Source organism: Oryctolagus cuniculus, chromosome 14 (assembly GCF_051225735.1).
Source record: "Oryctolagus cuniculus isolate XC-2025 breed Fujian yellow rabbit chromosome 14, ASM5122573v1, whole genome shotgun sequence".
NCBI lineage: Eukaryota > Metazoa > Chordata > Mammalia > Lagomorpha > Leporidae > Oryctolagus > Oryctolagus cuniculus.
The window spans coordinates 64,216,701-64,239,579 of record NC_142880.1 but is presented as its reverse complement, the minus strand read 5'-3'; the positions used below and the strand labels follow the sequence as shown (position 1 = coordinate 64,239,579).

Genomic DNA, 22,879 nt, shown 5'->3' with positions numbered 1-22,879 from the left:
CCAGTGACTGAGATTCAAATGGGAGCAAAAGAAGCAGTGAGATTAAAAGGTCAATGAGAAAAGTCCCACGGCCCTGGAGACGGGTGAGAAAGAAGGGGTTTGGACAAAGCAGAGGCACTTGGTGGAGGCAAATGGAGGTGGCCAGGAAGTTATTTCAAATGCATTGGTGAACTGCCTCCCCACAGTTTTTTGAGCACTGTTAGTAGGAGACAGAGAGGTGAGTCTTGGTCTCCATTGTCAATTGATTTGCAGCCTACTAGAGGGAGCAAAGCAATCTTAGACACACATAATGATGCAGCCGTCCCTGTAAATTTCCATCCCATGCAAGGCACAAGTAGCCCATATAAAATAGGATAAACAGCCATTGCCCATGGAAATTCATGTTTCCCTGTCCGGTCCATGCTTCTCAGAAGCTGGAGGGATCAGCCTGCATGCAGGGAGCTGAAGTTAGACAAGCGTAGAGGGGAAAAGGCTGTGAGCACTGCATGGTCCCATTTCAGATCACAGCTCCTGGTGCGCGCGCCTGGGGCCCCGGAAATCTATAAAGAAGAGACAGGGCACTGATGGAGAGTTTGTGTGTCCTCCACGGAGCATCTAGCCAGGCTAGGTAAGGCAGGGACAGAGAGCCGGGCGCTGGGCCGGGATGGGAGACCTTGAATGTCTCTAGCCACCGCCTGAGAGCTGCTGCTAATGATGCGAGCTGGCTGCGGGCCTTCGCAGATGCATTTCCCAAGCATTTCCAGACTTAATGAGCCCAGGGAGCTTCCCAGGGGGCAGGGCAGTCATGTTATTCCCAGATTGTAGTCAGTAAGTGGGGGAAATTGAAGTGGGAGATGGGGACTCCAGGAGGTTCCAGTCTGAATTCTCACACATACCTTTGCTTCCAGCCTCTCTCCCAGGAACGGCAGGGAACAGGGGTGGGGGGTGGGGGTGGCTGAGAGCGCGTGATTGCAGGAAAGGGGGGGTGGGGGAAGTGGGGGTGCTCCAAGTACACATTTTGTCCCTACCCTGGGTTTGCAACAGGTCCACCAATGCTGCCCGAGGCTGCCAAAGCCACCCAGGCCTGGGGACGTCTGTGTGACATCCAGCTGCCTGATGCTCACCTAGTACCCCAGGAAAGAGCCAGAAATGCACTTTCCCAGACATCTTTGCAGCGGGACACAGCAACAGGCCCAGCCACCTCAGTGGTACCTGGCTTTGACTTGGAGAAGAGCCTTGCCCAGGAAGGGGCGTGAAGTGGGAGGACTCCCAGGAGGGTCGCAGAGAGACAGGGCTGTGACTGCCCATGGGCCCGCTGGGCTGTAACAGCCCACTCTCTCCTGGAGCAAACACTGGGATTTCAGGCGTCACGGAGCAGCCTCCAAGCAGACCCCGGGCCTCTCTCAGGTGTTCTGTGTAACAGCCAGTACCGTCCACTGAGTACAGCTGGGGTCGCTACAGGGCGTTCTCTCGCTTGCATCCCAAAGCTGTTACTAATGTTCCTTATTTTTATAGGGGCTGCCAAAAAGTTAGCAATTAATGAATATTTTAACTCAACATTTTAGAAAGTGCTACATCCTCGAGCCTTGCGAAAAATGTCCTCAGGTTTATTTACAATCAAAGGAACAGAGTCTCACAGCAGTCTGGTAATGTGTTGAACTAGTAGGACCAGTGAGTATAACCAGGTTGAAACCAGAACTAGATTTTCCATTTACCGTTATTTATTTATTTTTCACTTTATTTGAATGGCAAAGAGACTGAGGGACAGAGACAGAGAGAGATCTTTCATCTGCTGGTTCACTCTGTAAATGCCCATAACAGCTGGGGTTGGGCCAGGCCAAAGCCAGGAGCCCAGGACTCAAACCAAATCCCCACATGGTTGGCAGGGACCCAAGTACCTGAGCCATCACCTGCTGCCTCCCTGGGTGCACATTAAGCTGGATCGGAAACGGAGGAGCCAGGACACACACCAGGCAGTCTGATATGGGATCCCAAGTGGCCTCTGAACTGCTGTGGCAAAGATTCACTCCTAGAACTAGGATTCTGGACTCCTAATTCAGTGTTTTCTCTACCACAGAAACTTGCCTATGTGAGGAGACTTGAGTCATATCCTTGAGTGAGTGCAATTAGAAATGATCAAAAAACATAAAAAAAAATCTTACACTAAGTAGTTGCTGCTTAGGGCACTCTCATCCAGCTTAAGGGATGCTGAAGACAAGGTAGTAATCAAGATAAATGAGATTTCAATGCAAAACTTTAAAAACCACAATGAATGCAAAAATCCAGGTTGAACAAATTGGTGGTATTTTAAATATGACCACGATCAGTATTACTCATTTTTTCCACTTTGCCTGAGACTCTGTCTTGTCTGTAGGGAACTTGCATGTATTACTTTAAAATAAATCAATATCACAGATTATGCTCAGATATTGCAAGTCTGCATCTTTTCCTCGGTGCTGTGTGAGTTTGCTTCCACAGAATACGTAGCGGCTCCTTGCCAGGAGCATTCCTGAGCCCACATAGTTGGACCATGTTGGAATCTCCATGTCCAGACCTGTCTGGATCTTGCAGAAATATTAGCCCTGGCTCAATATCTAAAATACAGAGGCAAGGAGGCCAAATTAAATACAGGAGACAGAAGATCACATTTTAACGAATATCTGGCAGTTGGCTGGGTAGCTCCTCTGGATAGATGTCCTGCGAAGTCGCATGAAGATAACGCTAAGCATCTGTCCACTGACGCCAGGTGCCAGAGACCATGTTAGAACTTGTCCCAGCCCCTGGGAGGTAGCAATTCCCATGAACAAAATGAGATTGCAGCTCCCAGTCAACAAACCCAGCCCTAAGCCACGCCAGGACTGAAGTCTTCCTGCTATACCATGGTTCCTTTCCAGAAACTGGATCTGTTCTCCAACACAAGTCCGAGGGAGTTTGGAAAACGGGTGCCGGGTTGGAGTTAGGTTGACACAATAAGTTTCCGGGATTGCAGAGTGTAGTGGGGTGACTATGGTTCCCATTTGCCCATTCGGCATTGTGTGAGCAAACAGAAGAGCGCCAGTCGTCGGCGTTGTCAAGGAAACGGACATGCACGTTGCCCTGATTTGATGGGTACACATCCTACACGTGTGTTGAAATGTCACGCTGTAGCCCCCGATGCGTACAGGTAGTGTTAATTTAAAAATGATAATGTCTCTGACGTAAATAAATAGGAAGTCAGGGCTATGAAGAATCAGGACCGGATTTTCCCCGTGGGCAGACATCGTCAGAATGATGGCTTGGGGGAACAGAGTGGAAACAGGCAGGGAAAGCAGGAACCTTGAAGCCTGGACTTCCTGGCCAGGGCCCCAGCACCCTGGACCTCTCCCTGCCACGCTGGCTCTGTGTCCAGTCCCACCCTTTCCTAATCATGGCATCAACCTGGAAGTTCTAATATGAGAACTTCCTCAAAAGATAACCTAATACAGATGGGGAAACTGAGGCCAAGAGTAGGAAATCAATTTTAATAGTAAACCTGGGACTAGAAACCAATTTTCTCAATCATCAGGATGACTCCACTTATTGTACCAGAAAACCAAGCAGATGAGGTGCTCTATACCACGGACACAAAAAGCTACAGAGAGACCCTCCTCCAGGGGCTGGTGTTGTGGCCTGGCGGGTAAAGCCGTGGCCTACAGTGCCAGTATCCCATGTGGACACTGGTTTGAGTCCCGGCTGCTCCAATTCCAATCCAGCTCTCTGCTATAGCTCAAGAGAGACCCTCCTTAAAACGTCTTACCTGTACACGTGAGGTCAGAACTGGCATTTTAAAGGCAAATCTGCTTTGCAGATATAGTGTTTGGTTTTCTTCCCCCTTGGTTTGTCAAGTGTTTTTGGAAATTTTGAACAAGTTGATATGATTTAAAAATCAGGAGTCTTCCCATACAAATCCAGATTGCTGGCTTCTCTTTAATATTTCCAAGTTTGGAACATACTAGAACCATTTTCACACATGGCAACTATTGGCCAGAGCAGCTGGTGTGCTGGAACCAGCTCCTATTGTCCCACAAGAGCCAATTACAAAATGTTTAGACATGTTGTGTGGCCTCTCGCTAAACAATTGGGACCTTGAAATGAGCCACAGTGAGATTCTTCACACTGTGGATATTGGCAAAAGCTACAGATCAGGACTTTGAGTTCTTCCTCCTCCACTCCTCCCTCTCCCCTCCCACTCCACTCTCCTCTGCCCCTCTTGCCTCCCTTCCCTTCCTCCCTCCCCTCTTCTCCTTCTCTCCCTCCCTGCCCTCCTTGCTCCTTCCCTCCCTCCCTCCCTCCTCCATTCCTCCCTTTCTCTCTCTCTCTCTGTCTCTCCCAATATCTCATTTGCGCCCCCCTCCCCAGCCCAGTACTCGTTTGCCAGCACTGCACTGGCTGGAACTGAGGAGAAGTACCCTGTTTAGGAAACCACAGGCCCCAGGCCATCTGCACTGTTTATGGTACCTGCCTGGCCAGGGAAGGAACTCGAGTTTACGTCTCCTGTGATGGACTATGGATATAAATGGTGGTCTCCCTTAAGTAAGCTTGCACATTGTTTTTGAGTAAGGGAAAAGGATCAATCATTATACTCTCTTGATTTTCAACTAATTTAAAACCTGTTTTATTCAAATATAATACAATTTGCAAAGTTGAAAAGATCAACTTAAGGGATTACCACAAAGTGAATAGATTTAACAACATCCAGTTCAAGAAATAGAATACTGACAGCACACTAAGAAGTGCCCTCCTCCCCATAACCCACCCAGCCACTACCCTTTTCCTCCTTCCCATAACTAGCTTCTGTCCTGACTTGGAACATGTGATCTAGTCTGGACTGCTTTGAACTCTATAAATGGAATGCAGAGCTGCCTTCTTTGATTTCATTTGTGAGCATCATCCATTTCTTGGATATTTGAATTCAACATTTCTCTCTACGATTCTTATACAATTCATGTATTCATTGTACTATTGAGTTGTTTCCCAACTGAGCTATCTTAGCCTGGGTTCTCAGAGCAGGAAAGCCTGAGACAGAGGTTTGCCTGATGCAAGTTGATTTGGGAATGCTCTCCCAGGTGCAGGAGCTAGGGATGGGGAGAGAGAAGTGGGAGAAGGAGAGCCAGTGCACAGAAGTGTTTTTAGTTCACCAGCACTACAGCTCTGGCACTCCATCCTGTGGGTGTCTTCTGAGGGACCTTAACAAATGCTTTTCAGATCTGCTCCCCAGGAGGAACAGAGAATAGGGACATTTGTCCATTGTTCATTGGCTCCTGCCTTCTGTTGGTAAAGTCAACGCCCCCTACATGATTTTTCCTGTTCTTCTGCATTGCATGTATGTGAATTTTCCTGGAGAATTCCAAGTCGGAGAAGCTGCATTGTAGGAAATCCAATAAATATGCTGATTATTGAACTCACAAGATGCCAAAGCCTGCAGAAACTCAGTTGCTACAGCAAAAATGAAGCCAAGAGGGTGTTGAAGTTGTGCAAAAGAGATGTCCATGTGTGGGTTTCTTTCAATAGTGGAGCTTGAGCATTCTTGTGCACCTCTTTTGGTGTGTCAGTTTCTGTCGTAGAAACTCCTTAAAGCGGAATTGTTGGGACACAGGTATTCACATTTTCAACCTTCAGGGTACTATCAGCTAATTTTCTGAAGTGCCTGTATTTATTTACACTCCCGCCAGTCTTTTGCGACAGTCGTCGTGGCTTCAACATTTAGGGTCACTCTCACATCTGTCTTTAGAGTGTCACTTTAAAGGCCAAAGATTGTTGGCAGATTGTGTCTGTTTGGCTGTTGGGTTTGCTTTGCCCCACATTTTGTGCCTGGCCGTTTGAGTGCTGTGTCTTGGCTGCAGATGTCCTTATGTATTTGGGGCTGGTGGGGTGAGATCAACAACTTCACACTTGACCCATGTGGCATCCAAAGTAAACAAAGAGACAGGAAAATCCCAAAACAGAGTCACCACAATTGATGAAATTTCATTTATCAGGAAAGCTTTCCAAGTTTGACTAACTTGGGACTCCCTGTTGTGATACAGAATCTCTTTCTCTGTGAGGTGTTACAACTCCTGCCAGTAATGTCCAGGGGCCTGCTTTAGGATCCAGGCTGCCTGTAACACCCAATCTATGGTGGAGAAAGAGGAAGGAAGGAGAAACCGCCTGCCCAGGCCTGACCCTCTGTCTTTAGTTCCATCCCCATAGGAAGTCCTCCCGACTCCTTCCCAATGCCATGAAACAGCTGGACGCTATCACTCCCAAGTGTCCTCCTGGCTTTCTTTGGCCACAATACAACTCGCTGCCTGGGGACCATCTCGGCCTGACTTTCAGTGAACACTTCCTAGGAGATAGCAAGTCCAAGAAAATGAAGTATTTCTTGCTTCTAAATATCCCTTCCAAAAACAGGGCAATGGAGTTGAATGAGTTTGGAAAAGTGAAGCAGTTTCTACTCAAGAAACCTCAAGAAGTTCCCCAGGTTCCTCCCTCCTGAGACCTGCAGTGACCCTGCTGGTCCTTGGCCATACTGAGCAGAGGCTCTCCTGTTCTGCCTGTACCCCCTTTGCTGTTCCAGCCCACGTGGCATCCCGGGCAGGAAGTTCCTGGATACGCTGTGGGCCCATCCTGCCACGCCAGTCCATTGGTGCTGTGTCAGTGGTAAGAAGTCCTGAGAAAAAGTCCTCCTCTCTCCTTACCATGAACCAAGGAAAGCCAGACTTACGCCAGGATGTGTGTTCAACCAGGAGATGGCCTCATGTTTCCCAATATACTCTCGCCCTCTAAGAAAGAAGGTCCAAGTTACGGGTTTTTCTTTCAAATCTCTTCTTTCTCTTCTAGAGCAAAGCTATCTTGCTCCTGGGTATTTCTACATTTCATAGACTCTAAACATGCCAGGCGGTGATGCAGGTGGTAGGGAGCCAAGCTTAGAGCTTTATCCTAAAACTCCTCTACTGTAGAACGGCCACATTTATTGCTGGCTTCACTATGCTTACCCACTAAGCCCTTTCCACACATCTCTATACCCATGAATTCATAGTTAGGAAGTGATAGAGCTGGATTGCAGCCCAGGCGATTGGTCTCTGAAAGCCATGCTCTCAGTAGCTCTATCATTTCAGGCATGGATGCCAGAATGTGGACTCTCAGCTCCCAGCTACCTTCCTTAATCTACCTTCTTTGTAGTCCCAGCTCCCAGACTGTCTTGAAAATGCCTCCAAGAAATCTGGGCTGCTACCATCCCAACCCCTTATCTTCTCCCCAAGGCTCCCAGAAATTCTGAGCTAGGAACCCCCAGAGCCTTTAGAGCTGTCAGGTAATGGTAGCGTATGGTCTGTACAGGTGGATACCAGCAATTCAGCTTTGAGTCCCAGCTCCATCACTTTGCTGATGTGAAAACTTAGCAAGTTACTCAGCTTCTGCAAAGCGTACTTCCTACAACCATACCATGCTATCATAATACTGCCTGGCTTATAGGGTTTTTCATAGGATTAGATGAGCTGTTGAATGAAAACCTCAATGTAGTAAGGGCCATTCTGTGAGTGTGCTCAGCTTTTACTGGTTACCAAAGTCCAGTTTCATGTTTGAAATCTCAGGGTTGGCAAGTGTCAAATGGGTTTCCTTCGGATTCTGACTTTCCTTCAAGTGTTTCCTCACCCCCATTTCCTTCCCTGCTGAGAAGTCTCCATTCTTACAGTGTTAGAGTATAGCACAGAGCCTTGCACAGTATCAGAGGCAATGCACGTGCTTCGCTTTCCTTCTCGTTTTGTTTTCACAAAATCAACTTCACACTGACTTATCCTTACCACCTTATCTTGTTCTATTTGCTCTGCCCCTGGCAGCTTCCTAGAAGGGAATCGAGAGACCTCGATGCCACAGTCAGAGTTGTTTAGGCAACATCCTGAAGGCTAAAATCGCTTATCTGTCCAGAACTAAAAGTGGCTCGCTGCTGTAGAGCATTGTTGCCAAGCCCTATTATAGTTCACCCAGAGTGTCACTGTAGCCAGGCCCCTGACATTGACTTCCATTTTTTTTATAATTTTTTTACTTGACAGAGTTAGTGAGAGAGAGAGAGAGAGAGACAGAGAGAAAGGTCTTCCTTCCATTGGTTCAGCCCCCAAATGGCCACTACAATCTGAAGCCAAGAGCCAGGTGCTTCCTCCTGGTCTCCCATGGGGTGCAGGGGCCCAAGCACTTGGGCCATCCTCCACTGCACTCCCGGGTCACAGCAGAGAGCTGGACTGGAAGAGGAGCAACCAGGACTAGAACCCGGTGCCCATATGGGATGCCGGCATCGCAGGCTGAGGATTAACCAAGTGAGCCACGGCGCCGGCCCCAACGTTGATTTTCTTACAGAGGGGAGTATTAATGCTTATAGAATACACAGAGCATTTTGTCAAGGGAACCTTAGTAAGATATCTGTGAAGAGTTGCCTTCTTGTCCCCTAAGTGTTGTTCTGCTCATGTCAAATACATATTTTCTAGTCTCACGCAAGCACATATGATTGAGATTAAATTTCATAATAATTCTTCATCAGGCAGCGCATCAGGATGACATAGAGAGGCCCTCTCAGAACGGTCTTCTGTCCTGAGAACTTAGCATATATTAAAAACCTCAGACCCAAGGAGATGCAGTCCCTCATTCTCTGCTGACCCCTCGCCTCTCCGAGTGTGTTCCTGGCCTCTGCCCCACCCCAGTGTTTGATTGCCCGAGGTTCTCCATCTGATGAGGCCTGTGTCCAGGGCACTTGCTCCTCATCTCGCCTGGGCTCATACCAAAAACATAAAACTTGGGGCAGGTGCCTGAACCTTAACACTTCAAGGTGTAGCGCTTTTAGCCAATGGTATAGCTCTTATAATGTCCCAGATAACAACAGTGGTTATGGAAAGCGTTAGGGATGTCCCAGAGTAGCAAAAGATGGTGTGACTGCTGTAATGCCAATTGACTTAAAGGACAAATATGAGAATATTAGGGTTAAATTTGTTCAAGATGCTTCCAACAATACAAACAGAGACGCTGCAGGTAGTGCCGCTGCTGCTATTGCACTGGCTCCCTCTATTGCAAGGAGGGCTTGGAGAAGATCAGCAAAGGCATTGTTCTACCAAGGTTGATATTAGCTGTCAATGCCATAATTACTGAACTTGAGAAACAGTCCATGCCTGCGACAGCCTCCAAAGAAACTGCCCCAGGTTGCCCTGCTTTTTGCTTCTGGAGACTAAGAAATTGGCAACATCATCTCTGATGCCATGAGAAAGGTGATTAGAAGAAAGGATGCTGGGGTAGTGAATTTTACGATGTCAGATTGACTGGATCGAGAGATACCTAGACATCTGGAAAAGCATTCTTTGGGCATGCCTGTAAGAGTGTTTCCAAAGGAGATTAGCATGTGAGTCTGGATGAACTGGGTGGGGAGACCCAGCTTTGATGTGGGCAGGCAGCACCGGTTGGCTGGGCATGTGGGTAGATTAAGTGTGGGAGGGGAATTGATCTCTGGCTTTGAGAGATGGGACTTGATAGACTCCTGCCTTGGACAATGGTCACTGATCTTTGAACTCCAGGATGTAAACCAGCAACCCCCTTGCTGGCATGCAGGCTTCCCATTGTAACCAAGACTAACTTTCCCAGTTCTTCTTTTTCTTTTCTTTTCTTCTTAATTTTATTTAAGTCAGTTATCAGGCCCTTAGAGTTGAGCTGCTGCCAGCACCCCACAGTCTGTAGCTCACAGATGACTTGCGGTGAGACCTCTCAGCTGCTATAATCATGTGAGCCAATTCCCTTGATAAGTTATCCTTCCTATACCTATATACACATCCCACCAATTGTGTATCTTCAGAGAACCTTGACTCTGTAAGTGTCCTCACAGGAAAGGACAGAAAACACTGAATGAATTAGAAATTATTGAAGGCATGAAGGTTGATTGGCACTGTATTTTTCCATACATTATTAATACATCAGAAAGTTAGACATCTGAATTTCAGTATGCACATGTTCTATTGAGTGAAAAGAAGATTTCTAATGTCCAGTCCGTTGTACCTCCTCTTGAAATTGCCAATGCTTACGGTAAGCCTTGGCCATCATCTCTGAAGATACTGATAGAGAGAAACTCTGAGCTCACTCATGAGTAGGCTAAGGTTGGTCTTTGGATGATAGCAAAGTCTCAGGTTACAGCCGGAAGAACCGGCTCAGGAGAGGGGCATCCTGCTACAGTGTGTTAACTGCTGCTTAGGTCACCCACATTCCATGTCAGAGTGCCTGGTCAGCATCCTGGCTATGCTGCTTCCAGTTAGCTTTCTCGTAATGCCCCTGGGTAGGGAGCAGATGATGACCCTAGAGCTTAGGGTCCTGCCACACAAACGGGAGACATGGATTGGAGTTTCTAGCTCCTGGTTTGGCCTGGCCAGATATAGGTAAACATATAGTTATAGATATAAATACAGATATAGATATAATATAGATATGGATATGGAGATAGATAGAACTCTTTCTGTCACTCTGCCTTTCAAATTAATTAATTAATTAATTAATCTGTTTTTATTGCTGCTCATGGTACAGTATTTGCAGAAGAGTGGTAGATCCTAAATCTTGAAGATATTCAGCCTCATGATAGGAAAACTTAGTGAGGACATTGTGGCCAGAGATGATGTTCTCAAAAGGAAAAGGTGACAGAGCTCAAATTGAAAAGCATATTCAAGAAATTATCAGGGGGTGGATGTTGTGGTGGAATGGATTAATTTGCCACTTTGGATAACCACATCCCATATCAGACTGCTGGGGCGAAGTCCCACTTCCACTTCTCATCCAGCTTCCTGCTAAAGTGCACCATGGGAGGTTGCAGATGATGGCTCAAGTACCTAGGTCTCTGCCATTCACGTGAAGACCCCATGGAGTTTCTGGCTCCTGGCTTTGGCCTGGCCTAGCCCCTGCTGTTGTGGGTATTCGGAGAGTGGACCATCAAACAGTTAAATGTCACAATGAGTGTGAAAGGAATGAGTGGAAAGGAAAGCCTGTGTAGATGTCTGGCTAAGTTTTCAGATGGAGTAGCTGTGCGGAGGGTTGGTAAGACAAGCGCTGTTGAAGCAAATTAAGAGGAATGATTACAGATGCCCTCAATGGTACAGGAGCTGCCCTTGTTCAAGGAGACACTTGGGCCCTTCTCTGTATTCCAGCCTCAGACTCATTAACTCCAGCTAATGAAGAGTAAAAAAAAAAAAAAAAGGTACAGAGATCATTCAAAGAACACTCAAAATTCCTGCAAAGACCATCTCTAGCAACAGAGGTGTTAAAAGATCTTTGATAGTTGAGAAAATTCTGCAAAGTGCCTCAGAAGTTGGTTATGCTGCTGTGCTTGGAGATTTTGTGAATATGGTGGTAAAATGAATTACTGATCCACGAAAGGTCATAAAACTGCTTTAGTGGCTCCTGCTGGGGTGGCCTGTCCATTAGCCACAGCAGAAGTCATAGTCACAGAAATTCCGAAAGAAGGGAAAGACCCTGGAAGGGGTGCAGCAGGTGGCATGGGAGGTGGGATGGGTGGTGGCACATTCTGACACTTATAATTGTTCTGTCCAGTTATTAGCAAACTGGGACAGGAAGCTCAAGGCAGTGCTCCTCACCAATAACTTCACAGAAGTCAGTTCAGAAAAATGACTGAAGACAAGACTGCCTGATGTTTCAGAAAATCGCTAAAGCTGATCAGGCGCTGGTTTCCATGAACAACCTATACTGCTTTCTTGCTGTCATTGCCCATGCCTACAGGAAATTTATTTGATGTCTTTTAATAAAAAGGCATTTGTACCTTCCTGGGGTTGGGGGGAGGGCATAGCGGGTTTTGATTCTTGTCCTTTCTCCACATCCAAATCCACTTAGAGCTTCCCAGTAAGACCTCCCACCCTGGTGTTTCTGGATAGCATCCTTCCGGATGAGCGGCTCTGAAAACAGAAGTCCAGAAAGTCTGAGCAGTCACACTTTGGGCAAGACTTCTCTGCTCTTTCAAAACAGCCTCTCCTTGCAGTTAGCGCAACATGCTCAGAACTGCTTTTCTCTCCCCAGGGATCATCAGGGTCTTCTCCAACCTCTGTCTCTGTTACCCTAGGAGACACATATCTCGGATGTGGCCCAAGAGACACAGCAATCGCTAAGAATGTCCAGGAATGCAAAGGATGGAGCCCGAATTGAAGCCAGGGCTCCCGGATCATATCAGTTTACCCAGGAGCACAGCCTTCCTCTGTAGAGGTTACTCTTTTGTGCCCCCAAATGGGAATTGGAACATCCCTGCCCTGCCCCTTTCAGCAGCGTAGCTCCGTAACGGCGTCCGCTGCCATCCATTTCCCTGGAACACTTGCCGTAAATTTGCTTTTAAAAGACATTCTCTTACAATACCGTCAACGGCCCTTGCATTAAAAATGAGAAAAATATGGAAACATGCATTAAAATATTCGGAAATAAATGGCCTCTTTATTACATAAAAGCTCTCATGTGTCTCAAAGCTACTGAGAATAGAATAATTTATCATAAATGAGATTATTATTGCTGGGAAAAGGTCTATTTTAATGCCAGTTTTCTTGGGGATTAAACCAAACCCTAGCTGTCCACTGGGGTGTTCATGGATGTCTAAGTCAAATCCTTAAAAGCTTTAAGTGGAAAGTATATGCTGAGGCAGCTGTCTTGGGAAAGACAGAACACATTCTGTTTGTTCTTATCTCTGGAGGGTTCAGTTCCAGTGCTCCAGGCAAAAAAAAAAAATAATAAAATAAAAAAAAATCCTGAAGATAATGACTTCTCTGCAAGCAGGATGAAAATCCCCCTGCTCCGGGGTTTGAAACGCAATCTCTGAACCTCACACGCCAGCATTGGGGGCTCCAGCTGCTGGGTGGTGTCCAGTCTCAGGGAAACACTCAACAAAACAAATATTATCTGGAGCAACTTTATCTCGTTGTCCTGCTGGGCACATGGTGGAGACGCGAGAGGAAGAGTGCAGCTGTGGACTGCAGAGTCGGCTGTGTGCTCCCCCGCAGTCAGCATGTAGGGTGTTCCGGTTCCCACGCGCAGAAGCTGTGTGGCTGATTTGCGGAGAGGCAGAACACGACCCAAAGTGCTCCTCGTGAAAATGACACTGAATAGAATGTGGTCTTTGTTGAATTGGGGTGCTCTTTATAAACACTCAGTATCCTAATCAAGGAGTCTGTGATGGGAACGCCAGTTGTACCGGTGTTACGGGACACCGATTACACGGTTTTGAGGAAAAGGAAACCAAACCTGGACGGTAAGCTTTAGTGATTTCTGCGAGGCGGGGAGGGGGGGGGACATTTCCTTTTGCTCTGAGTTCCCGAGAGGAATGAGGTGCTGGTGACTGGGTGTCGCCGTCTCTGTCCTTAGAAAGCCTTTAGCACGTGCTCGGGTGTTGTGACAGCTGAGGAGCGGAATCTCGCTAATAGCTCTCCTTCCCTGCCCCTTCTTCTTCTCCTTTCCCCCGCCCAGTTCCCTTCCCCCGTGTCCGTTTGCAGCCTCACCTCTAGGCAGCACCCTGCTCTCTGCTGGCAGGGTCTGTGCGTGGTGCTGGATGTGCACATGGTCACAATCGTCTCTTATCTGGAAGGCGGAGGGAGGACTTGGGCAGCCCGGGGGAAATAGGAGCTGCCAGCGAGGAAGTCTGGCTGGAGGACAAGCCCCTCAGGACTGGCTTCTTGGCAGTCTGTCCCAGTCTTTGGATGTCTGCACCGGAGTTACAATAACAGCCAGCATTTATTAAGCGTTCTGTTTGTGCCAGGCCCTATGCGTTAGCTCCTCTAATCCTTACACAATCCCACAAAATAGGCACTTCCACCATCTCTGCCTTCAAACAAGGCCCACGGCCCAGTGAGCCCAGATCAACTCCCAAGTCCACACATGAGCTGCTTACTGATGCAGCTTAGGGCCCATTTCAGAGCTGGAGCTCAGCCCACACTGCCCCTGGGCCGTGAGCAGTAGCTTCCTCCTTTAGTATTATCTCTTCACCCACTCTCCACTTTAAGTTTATAAGGACTTCAGAAAACTTCCTTCACACCTTCTCTGTTCCTTATAAATGCTAAAAGAGTGATATGATGGAACCTGGACCAAGACTCCCGGGGCCTGAATTCTTCTGAGTAGTCGCAGCTCACTGTGTCATCAGGACACTGGACCCTTGGGACTCAGTTTACCCCCAGTAAAGAGAGGAAGATGGACTAGTTGGTATCAGCAGAAGACTGGCCTCTGGCCTCTGAGTGGCTCCTGAGCACTAGAAGGGGTTTGGGGGCATGCCTCACCTGGGATCTGCCCGAGGGACATGAGGATAGCGCCTATGATTGCCATGACTGTATTTCCAAGCCCCAGATCAGAACCCCTGTTGTCCTGATCATTGGGTGACAATAAATTGTGATGCTAACAACAAACCTGCTCTGGAAAGTCAACGCATAGAAAACGTGGTGGGTGTAGCAGGCCTGCTCTCTTCTGAAGAGTGCCGTAGCTTGGACAGGGTGTGAGTGTGTCCCTAAAAGGTTCACGTGTTGGAAGTCTGGTCCCCATTGCAATGTCACTGAGGAAGGAGACCCCTTAGGAGATGAGTGGGCCACAGGCACTACCTTTGAAAGGGACTACGGTAGCATTTGCAGGACCGGGTTCATCCCCACGAGAGCAGGCTGTTAGGAAAGAGCCCGGCCTCTCTTGAGTCCTCTCATTTTCCACACATCCTGTTCGTTCCTCTCCGAATATCCTCACCAGGATGCCATCTGCCATGTTGTAACGCAGCCCCACTGCCCTCGCCAGAGGCCACCTGATGAGGCCACCTGATCTTGGACTCTGAGACTCCAGCCGTGAGTTCAAGAAACCTCTTCTCTTTGTCAGTCAACCAGCCTCAGGTATTTCATTACAGCAACAGAAAACAGACTGAGACAGAGGATGAGGCCCATCAAGAATCTTTCTTCTTATGCTGGCACCGTGGCTCACTAGGCTAATCCTCCGCCTTGCAGCACCGGCATACCGGGTTCTAGTCCCGGTCGGGGCGCCGGATTCTGTCCTGGTTGCCTCTCTTCCAGGCCAGCTCTCTGCTGTGGCCCAGGAGAGCAGTGGAGGATGGCCCAGGTGCTTGGGCCCTGCACCCCATGGGAGACCAGGATAATTACCTGGCTCCTGCCATCGGATCAGCGCAGTGCGCCGGCTGCAGCGCGCCGGCCGCGGCAGCCATTGGAGGGTGAACCAACGGCAAAAGGAAGTCCTTTCTCTCTGTCTCTCTCTCACTGTCCACTCTGCCTGTCAAAAATAAATAAATAAAAAAGAATCTTTCTTCTTATTTTCTTACCTCTCCTTTGACATGCAGTCTCTGAACTTCTTCACACATCAAGCTCCAGCAAGCAAAACAGAGCCGAGAGTGGGTTTTCTGTCCTGTTATAAAAACATTCCTAGGATTCTGGACTGTTTGGCTGCTCTGCACATTACTCACACATATGACAGATTGCCTTTTGTTCAGCAGTTCTAGATGCAGTTGGCAAAATAAGAGATTGCATCGAATCAATGCACCAGCTAGGGCAGCTGCATTGCCACTCAGAGGCCATCGACAGGAAGTGCGTTCTTAAACTCACTTTCCAAGTGACAGGACACAGCTCAGCAAATGCACCATGGTGAGACTCCTGGCTTTCCTTTAATGGGGATAAACCACCGTGGAGAGGGAAAGTGCCCAGTGGTATGTGATTTTTAAAATCTTCTAGCTGTTTAATAATTAATGCTTGTTTTGCTTCCATTCTGCTCCACCCCCTCAGCTCCATTTCCCCACTCAAAACAGATCTTTGATATCCTCTCAGGAATTAGGATATCTTTAGCTGTTTATGTAACCAGAGATTAAGTCCAATTTATGGAGAAATTTGGGAAAAATATCATGATAAGAAAAGCAGAAATATTTGCCTGGGGGTTACATGTGGAGATTGGCTCTTAGGAGCCTCAGCGGACGTGTGCCAAGAGGTTTTTGGTGGACTCATGCACTGGTGGTGGAGGCCACTGACTGGGATTTGCGGAGCTTGATCAAGTGAAGCACGTGGTAAATGATAACTGCCTTCTCTCTGCTGTGCGAAGAAGTAAAGACAAAACGTTAATCCCAAGACTGATTTTGGTTCTGCTCTTCTGTGAGCCTCTGCTCTGCTCCATGTTATCCGAGTTTTGTGGGTTGAACCCCGGTAGGGATTGAGATTTCTCTAGCTACACAGTTGTTGCAGCTTTGTGTATGTGAGTCTTGTGTATGGAATGGACATTGCCCAACCCATCACCTCTCCTACCGTTCTGTCCCACTGGCAGGTCTGCCTGAGCCTGCTTGATGCTGAGACCAGATAAGCCATAAATTGCACAAGCCTTATCCCAAGTGGATTGGAATGATGGAGAGTCACACTGTGAGCTGGCGCCAGCTTCTGTTCCTGATCACGAAGCAGCAAGTGAGGGGACATACGGGAAGGAGGCTATCCAGCTGGCAGATCTGGGACACTCCCCACGTGAAGGGGGAGGTAGACAGAGCCAGGCTGGCCTGAGCAGGGACAGTCATTGTCGTGGTCAGTCTGAGTCAGCAGCTCTTGATCTTGCTCAAGGTACAACAGCATCACTTGGGTTACTTGTAAAAATGCAGATACCTTGGCTTCAGCTCCAAAAATCATGATTTCTTTCCAATAGAGACAATCTTGGGAATTCTGAGCAAGCAGCCTAGCGTCAGAAACATTGTGAAGGGTAATGGGCTACGTGCCAAGAGAAAGTGTCCAGGAGGAGGAGAATAATAAGCAGAGTGGGGCAGTGAAAAGTCAGAAACAAAGCAAATTCTTTGGACGCCCGCTTAGACCCGGATCTCAGCCACACTCCCACTGAACCCGCATGAGCATCTGTCCCTCGTGCGTAAAATAGGAGGAACTAACAAGGATAACGACAGGCCCTGTGCAATGACCCCTTACTTAGCACGGGGTGATGGGTCTTAAAGGCTTTCCTCTATACATCTCAGCACATTGTAAGGATAGGGTAGCATTATCCCCATTTTAAAGGTGAGAACACCAAGGCACAGGTTGAGCTTATAACTTTAGAAGACGTCCTCAGTACTAACAAATGTTGGAGCTGGAACTCGAGCCAGGAAGTCAGAGCTGAAGGAAGACAGTGAGAAAATGACCAGGAAACTTCTCACTGCTGCCTGACTCAGAGGGGCTCGGGGGCTGACCTTCCTTCGGGGTTGCTGGAGCTGACCACCTGGCTGTGCGCAGGCTGCTGCGGAACTCAGCCGTGAACGCTGAAGGGTCGCAACAGATGGTGGAGGAGAGGACTGGATTTGAACACACATCTTGGAGGCTCTGTTTCCCCAACTCTAAAATGTGAGGGGGCTGGTGCTGTGGTGTAGCGGGTAAAGCAGCTGCCTGAAGTGCTGGCATCCCATATGGGCGCCGGTTCGAGTCCCAGCTGCTCCACTTCCAGTCCAGCTCTCTGCTATGGCCTGGGAAAGCAGTAGAATAGAAGATGGCCCAAGTCCTTCAGCCCCTGCACCCGCGTGGGGGACCTGGAAGAAGCTCCCAGCTCCTGGCTTCGGGTTGGCTCAGCTCTGGCTGTTGTGGCCGATTGGAGAGTGAACCAGTGGATGGAAGACCTCTTTCTCTCTCTGCCTCTCATCTCTGTGTATAACTTGACTTTCAGATAAATAAATAAATCTTTAAAAAAAATTAAATGCGAGCAGTAGCCTCCTTACTGCCCAGTGAGTGGCATTCCAATGAGATAATGCCTGTGAAAAGTATTTTGTGAACTTGACATTCTGTACATAAATCTGTGGTTATTGGGAAGACATATATGGCTCCAAAATGGAGCCAAAACCATCTTATTCCAATGGCCAATGATTTCCCTTTGAGTAAATAAAAAGTTGACCTAATGTATTTTCAGATAGTGGCTTAGTCTGCCTTTCTTAACAGGTCTTGTTCTCTGGTCGGTGAAGGTGGGAGATTAGGAGAGTGCTAAGGCTGCTTGTTTGAGAAACAGGAGGGTTTCATCCTAATGAGGCCAAGAGGCGCCGACATGCAGGTCATCCCACAGCATTCTGGAACATTCCATGTATTCCAAAAGGTGAGGAACTTGACCCCCACAGGCCAAGATTCGAGATCTCAGAAGAGAGACCCCACTTTGATATCTGGTCCTTGCAGTGGTGAGCACAGTCCATCCTCTAAGCTGAGAAAGTGTTGTTTATGTTTTTTGTACCATCTGTGGTTCAGACATAGCTGGTGTTTTGTATTTGCCACTGACGGTTTTTCTGAGCTCTGTTTGCTGTCGTGGTGATGCAAAAGCAAGAACCTCCTTTTGGGAAAGTCAACCCAGACCCACAGAGAGAAACATGACAAGCGCCACAGTTTCTAGACTGGACAATAAAAGCAAACCAGAAAAACAATCGCTCCACGTTACTGTCTCCTTTTCAAGGGGTCTCCTCATCATGGTTCTTAAGGAAACTCAGCCACCAGGGAGAAACAGTAATTTGTCCATATAGAGAACTTGCGAAAGAAAAAACTTTCTGGTGAGTCAGCACCCTCCGCCCATGGAGAAGCTCCATGCCCTTCCTCCTGAAAGGAGGAAGACCACTTTCTACTGGGAAAGGTAGACGAGAGACTTGGGAAGAGCCCAGTTTTGCTTTTCTTTCTTAAGGAAACATTTTTGCTACTTTCCTCTGGCAACAGATCAAACTCACTTTTCTTACCTGTACCTCATCAGCCGAGATGCTCTGCATTAGTCTTCCCTTTCCAGTAGCCCAGACTTCGGGTTGAATTCACTTATATGGAACTGAATCCAATCCCTCTCATTCTATTCTATTCCCTTCAATTCTGCTGCATAAACACCCAAGGAGCTGTTGTGGGTCTGGGAACTAAATAGGGACTGGGAGACAGAACTGGATGAAGCAAGATTATACTTCTGGTCTTCTGAAGCCAGACTGAAAATGGGAATCAGTTGGCCAATGGCTGCTCTTTGGGATAGGGTGAGATCCGAGAAGACAAAAAGGCCAAAAAGGATGAGGATCAAAATAAATATTTGGAATTTGGAAGTCAGGCCGAAGGAATCAAAGCAAGAGGGTGTCAAGATTTATCTCTGGGCAGACCGTCTGGGTGCAATCTCCATGCGTGTTGTATCACTGGGTAATACATCTGAGCTTGTCATGTACTTTTCACAGACATTGCTTCATTTCATTCTTAAAACAATCTGGTTATCATTCAGATTTGCAGATGGAGACAGGAAAGCTCAGAGTTACAACGTTCTCTAGGTCTTGAGGATTTACATGGCCAAGACAGGACATTGAGCTCCTGTCTTACGTGTCTCCTTATCTAACGCTCTTTCTGCTCTATCTTACTTTCCATAGACATGTGGCATTCATAGACCACTTGGTCCCACTCAGAGTACTTTTGTTGTCCTATGGCTGCTGCATTTGCTTAAATCTCAAGTCTGGAATGAAGTGGCCTTCAGGGACTGTAGATGTCATTGTTCTGTTGTTGGGTAGGGATACAAGACAAAGTCTTAGCTTCCTCGGCTTTACAAGTCGGAACTGGTCTAAGTAAGGTCAAGCATTGTTTTAATTCCATCATTCTGTGATTCTGAAATCTGTTATTACATTGGTTTCTACCCCATTTATTTTAGTCTTCCAAAAATCACAACGATTATGAGAAATAGTGTTCACGCCAGATTCATTAGAGGTTGAAAACAGAACTGTATTTCAGCTCTTTGGAGGCCAAAAAGGAACCTTGATATTTTTGCAAGTGTGAAAATTCTTTCAACTCTTGTCAGATTAACTAAAAACATCTGAGTGGTCTGCCTCCAAGCATCATAAAATTTTCTTTTAGGCTTCGAATTTTATTTTAGAGGAATTACATTCTCATAGATTACCTCTCACTGTGAAGGAAAAAAATTCCCTTCAAAATGTTGTACCCTCCTGCTTCCTTCTCCGCTGAGTCCGTGTGTGGAGGCTGAAAAGTTTCAGAGAACCCTGGTCGGCTGATATCTGCTGGGTAGGCAGAGAGCCAAACTATTGTTCTCGCTGTTTCTCAATACAGAAGGCAAAAGTATTTACTGCCTATCCCTGGAATCTCTGTCAATTAGCTTGGAATTTGAGGGATTTTCCTGATGTGCTTTGTGAAGGCCATTTGATATTTGGGGGCCCAGGTGAAAATGCTTAACCCTGTAGTGGAAGGCAGGCTGGCCCAGAAGACCAGCTTAGATGGGAGTGATGCCCTTACAAATCAATCCCTGACGAGGCCGAGAGCAGGGGCACTTCCCCCAAGCTCCGCTCCAGCTGACACCACGGAGGACACGGCCGCCGTGTGAGACCTGTGTGGAGCAGCTTGAGAGTGACTTTCTCAAAGCTCAGCCCTCCCACCCCGGTTCCAAGGCCTGACCACAGACTGACAGCCCCTTATTTCTGTTACTGCTAGGGTACTGCTGGGAACCTGCTTCATGAGCATCCGGGTGATCCTGACGCACGCTGTAGAATGACAACCCCTACCACCGAGGTTCCTAAAGGAAGCAGAATGTGTAAGTTACAAACTGATCCCTGTGTCACAAAACTCTGGTTGTGCAGCTGGATTTGTTAGTTCCTGAGTGCCTAAGACAGCATAGTGTGCTCTCCCCTCAAACTGCCTTGTACTGCCTTGCTAACTTAGAGTATAAAAGTAGGGAAAGACAAAGGATCGGGTTTGACTCATGAGACACAGGTCTAATAAAGCCCACATGCGTGAATGAACTGCGTGCCCTTCCTCCCGAAAGTCTCGAGTGCCACCCGGTCTCTTCCATCTCTCGTCAGTAACATTTGGTTCCCTGACCAGGAAACTGACCACCCTGGGTCTCTGAGCCACGGGGGTTAACGCATGGATGGAACAACCATGGCCACTGCCAGACAGATGGCCAGGCACTGCTCCCAAGACTTCAGGGAGATGTCCTCCCACCAGCAAGAATTGCCACTGTCCCTGCCACCGCCACCCGCTCAGACTCAAGGAGACTCAGGATGATCAGGCTTGGAAGCATCAGACAAGGTAAGAGTCCCCAGGGACTGGAGTCTAAGACAAGCCTACCCCAGGGAGCAGAAGGGGTACCTGATCTCTCCCCCAAGAAATCCACTTTGGGATTTCAAGGTAGGACTGGCTCTCAGAGGGAGCAAATGTTTTAAATCTATATGAGAGTTGTGTGAGCATGTGGCCACTCTTGCTTGCATTAGCAGTTTGAGTCTGTTGACCCACGGCACAAGCTACGGGTTTTGAGTGGGCCTGAAACCGCACTTCCATAGTGATCCTCCTATGGTCAAGGACCATTAGAGTCACTTCGCGACCCGTTATGGCTAAGAGGCACCTAACTTCCTGTAGGGCAAATGGCCAGACAGGCATCTGATTGGTCTCCAACTAGAGGCACCCTTCCTTTGCTTGTCTTGCATCTCTGATCAGGGGGTGGACACAGGATGGGTGGGCCTTCTTCTAAGTCCATGGTGTTAAGATATCATGCTCAAAATTTTCAAAAATGGCTTTTATGAGGATTATGGGACTAGGCTGACCCCAGTAGACTTAGACTCTGTGTATAGTTGAATGGCCCTCTTTCAATGTTGGTTGGCCACCAAGAGGGAATGACAGATGTTGCTGTAGACTGAGAAGTCTGGCGAATAGTTACAGGACAGCCCAGACAGCCAGATCAATTTCCTGACATTGATTCGTGGCTGTCCATCAAAGCTGCCTAGGTCCGGCCTGCAGTAGTTCAGAATGCAAAAGTGCTACCTTGACCAAAAGTTTTCAAGGGTGACACAGCAGAGGAGGAGGTCCTGCCCCCACCTTTCCAGGCTCCACCGCCACCTACTGTTCCGCCACTGGAATTGCACACTGGGACACCCTCTGTCCCACTCCAAGAAGTTCCACCTTCTCAGCACCAGAGACCCCTCCAATAACCCAACATCTCTGGTTGGCTCAGAACAGTTTCTCTCCAGTCCTCCTGATGCCCCCGAGAGAGACCCCGGCACCTCCTGTTATTGAAGCGGATGGTGCTGTTCAACCAGGGGACGTCACAGTCTACTATCAGCCTTTCACCACCACTGACATTCTAAATCAGAAACGTAACACACCCTCCTACTCAGAGGAGCCACAAGCACTTGTGGATCTATTTGAGTCCCTCTTCCAAACCCATTGTCCATCATGGGGTGATTGTCGCCAACTCCTCTCAGCCCTCCTCAACACCAGAGACAGAGAGTCCTTTGTGAGGCCCACGAATGAGCCCCAGAACAAGCCCCAGCTGCATGGACGGCCAAATTGTTCTTGACCAGGTTCCAGATGGGGATATTTACCTTCCAGAAGAGAGAACCCCCCTGGACCACTATCAAGAGGGACTCCTGAGAGGTCTCTGGGCAGGACCCCAAAAGCCCACCAACATGGCCAAAACTACCATTGTCACTCAGAAAAATGATCAAACACCAGACTTCTATGAGTGGCTATGTGAGGCATTCAGAATTTACACCCCTCTCGCCCCTGAGGCTCCAGAAAACCAGCGGATGGTCAACAGTGCCTTTATGGCCCAGAGTGCTCCCGGCATCTGCCGAAAACTCTAGAAGCTTGAAGGGTTGGCTGGCATGAACACCCTTCAGCTCTTGGAAGAAGCTAGCAAGGTGTTTGTTAACCAGAACCGTGAAGAAAGAAGAGAATCAGACTCCCACAACAAACACCATGCAGCCCTGTTGGTGGCTGCCATTGCTCAGGCACCTCTGCCCTCCCAGAACAAATCCAGCCACAGGACTAGGGGGCCCGCAGAGTCGAAGGCCAAGGTCATTGATAAAGGATCAGTGTGCCCACTGTAAGGAAATGGGTCTCAGAAAAACGAATGCCCCCAACTGCAATCCACAAGCCCCAAGACGCAAATACCGACCAGAGCCCAGGGATAGGCGCTCATC

At 48.0% G+C, this 22,879-nt stretch overlaps 2 long non-coding RNA genes and 2 pseudogenes across 2 annotated transcripts; all 4 read left to right on the top strand.

The window, feature by feature from the left end:
• The first annotated feature begins 8,697 nt into the window (after window positions 1–8,697).
• On the top strand, window positions 8,698–10,097 carry LOC127492749 (60 kDa heat shock protein, mitochondrial-like; annotated as a pseudogene).
• Window positions 10,098–10,212: 115 nt separating this feature from the next.
• Window positions 10,213–11,519, top strand: LOC138845239 (60 kDa heat shock protein, mitochondrial pseudogene; annotated as a pseudogene).
• Window positions 11,520–12,467: 948 nt separating this feature from the next.
• Window positions 12,468–17,940, top strand: LOC149122358 (uncharacterized). The gene is made up of 3 exons (XR_016220722.1): window positions 12,468–13,234; window positions 15,455–15,602; window positions 16,270–17,940. It is a non-coding gene; the product is annotated as an uncharacterized LOC149122358 (long non-coding RNA).
• Window positions 17,941–19,937: 1,997 nt separating this feature from the next.
• Window positions 19,938–21,006, top strand: LOC149122357 (uncharacterized). Its single transcript, XR_016220723.1, has 3 exons — window positions 19,938–20,309; window positions 20,394–20,493; window positions 20,784–21,006. It is a non-coding gene; the product is annotated as an uncharacterized LOC149122357 (long non-coding RNA).
• The last annotated feature ends 1,873 nt before the right edge of the window (window positions 21,007–22,879 follow it).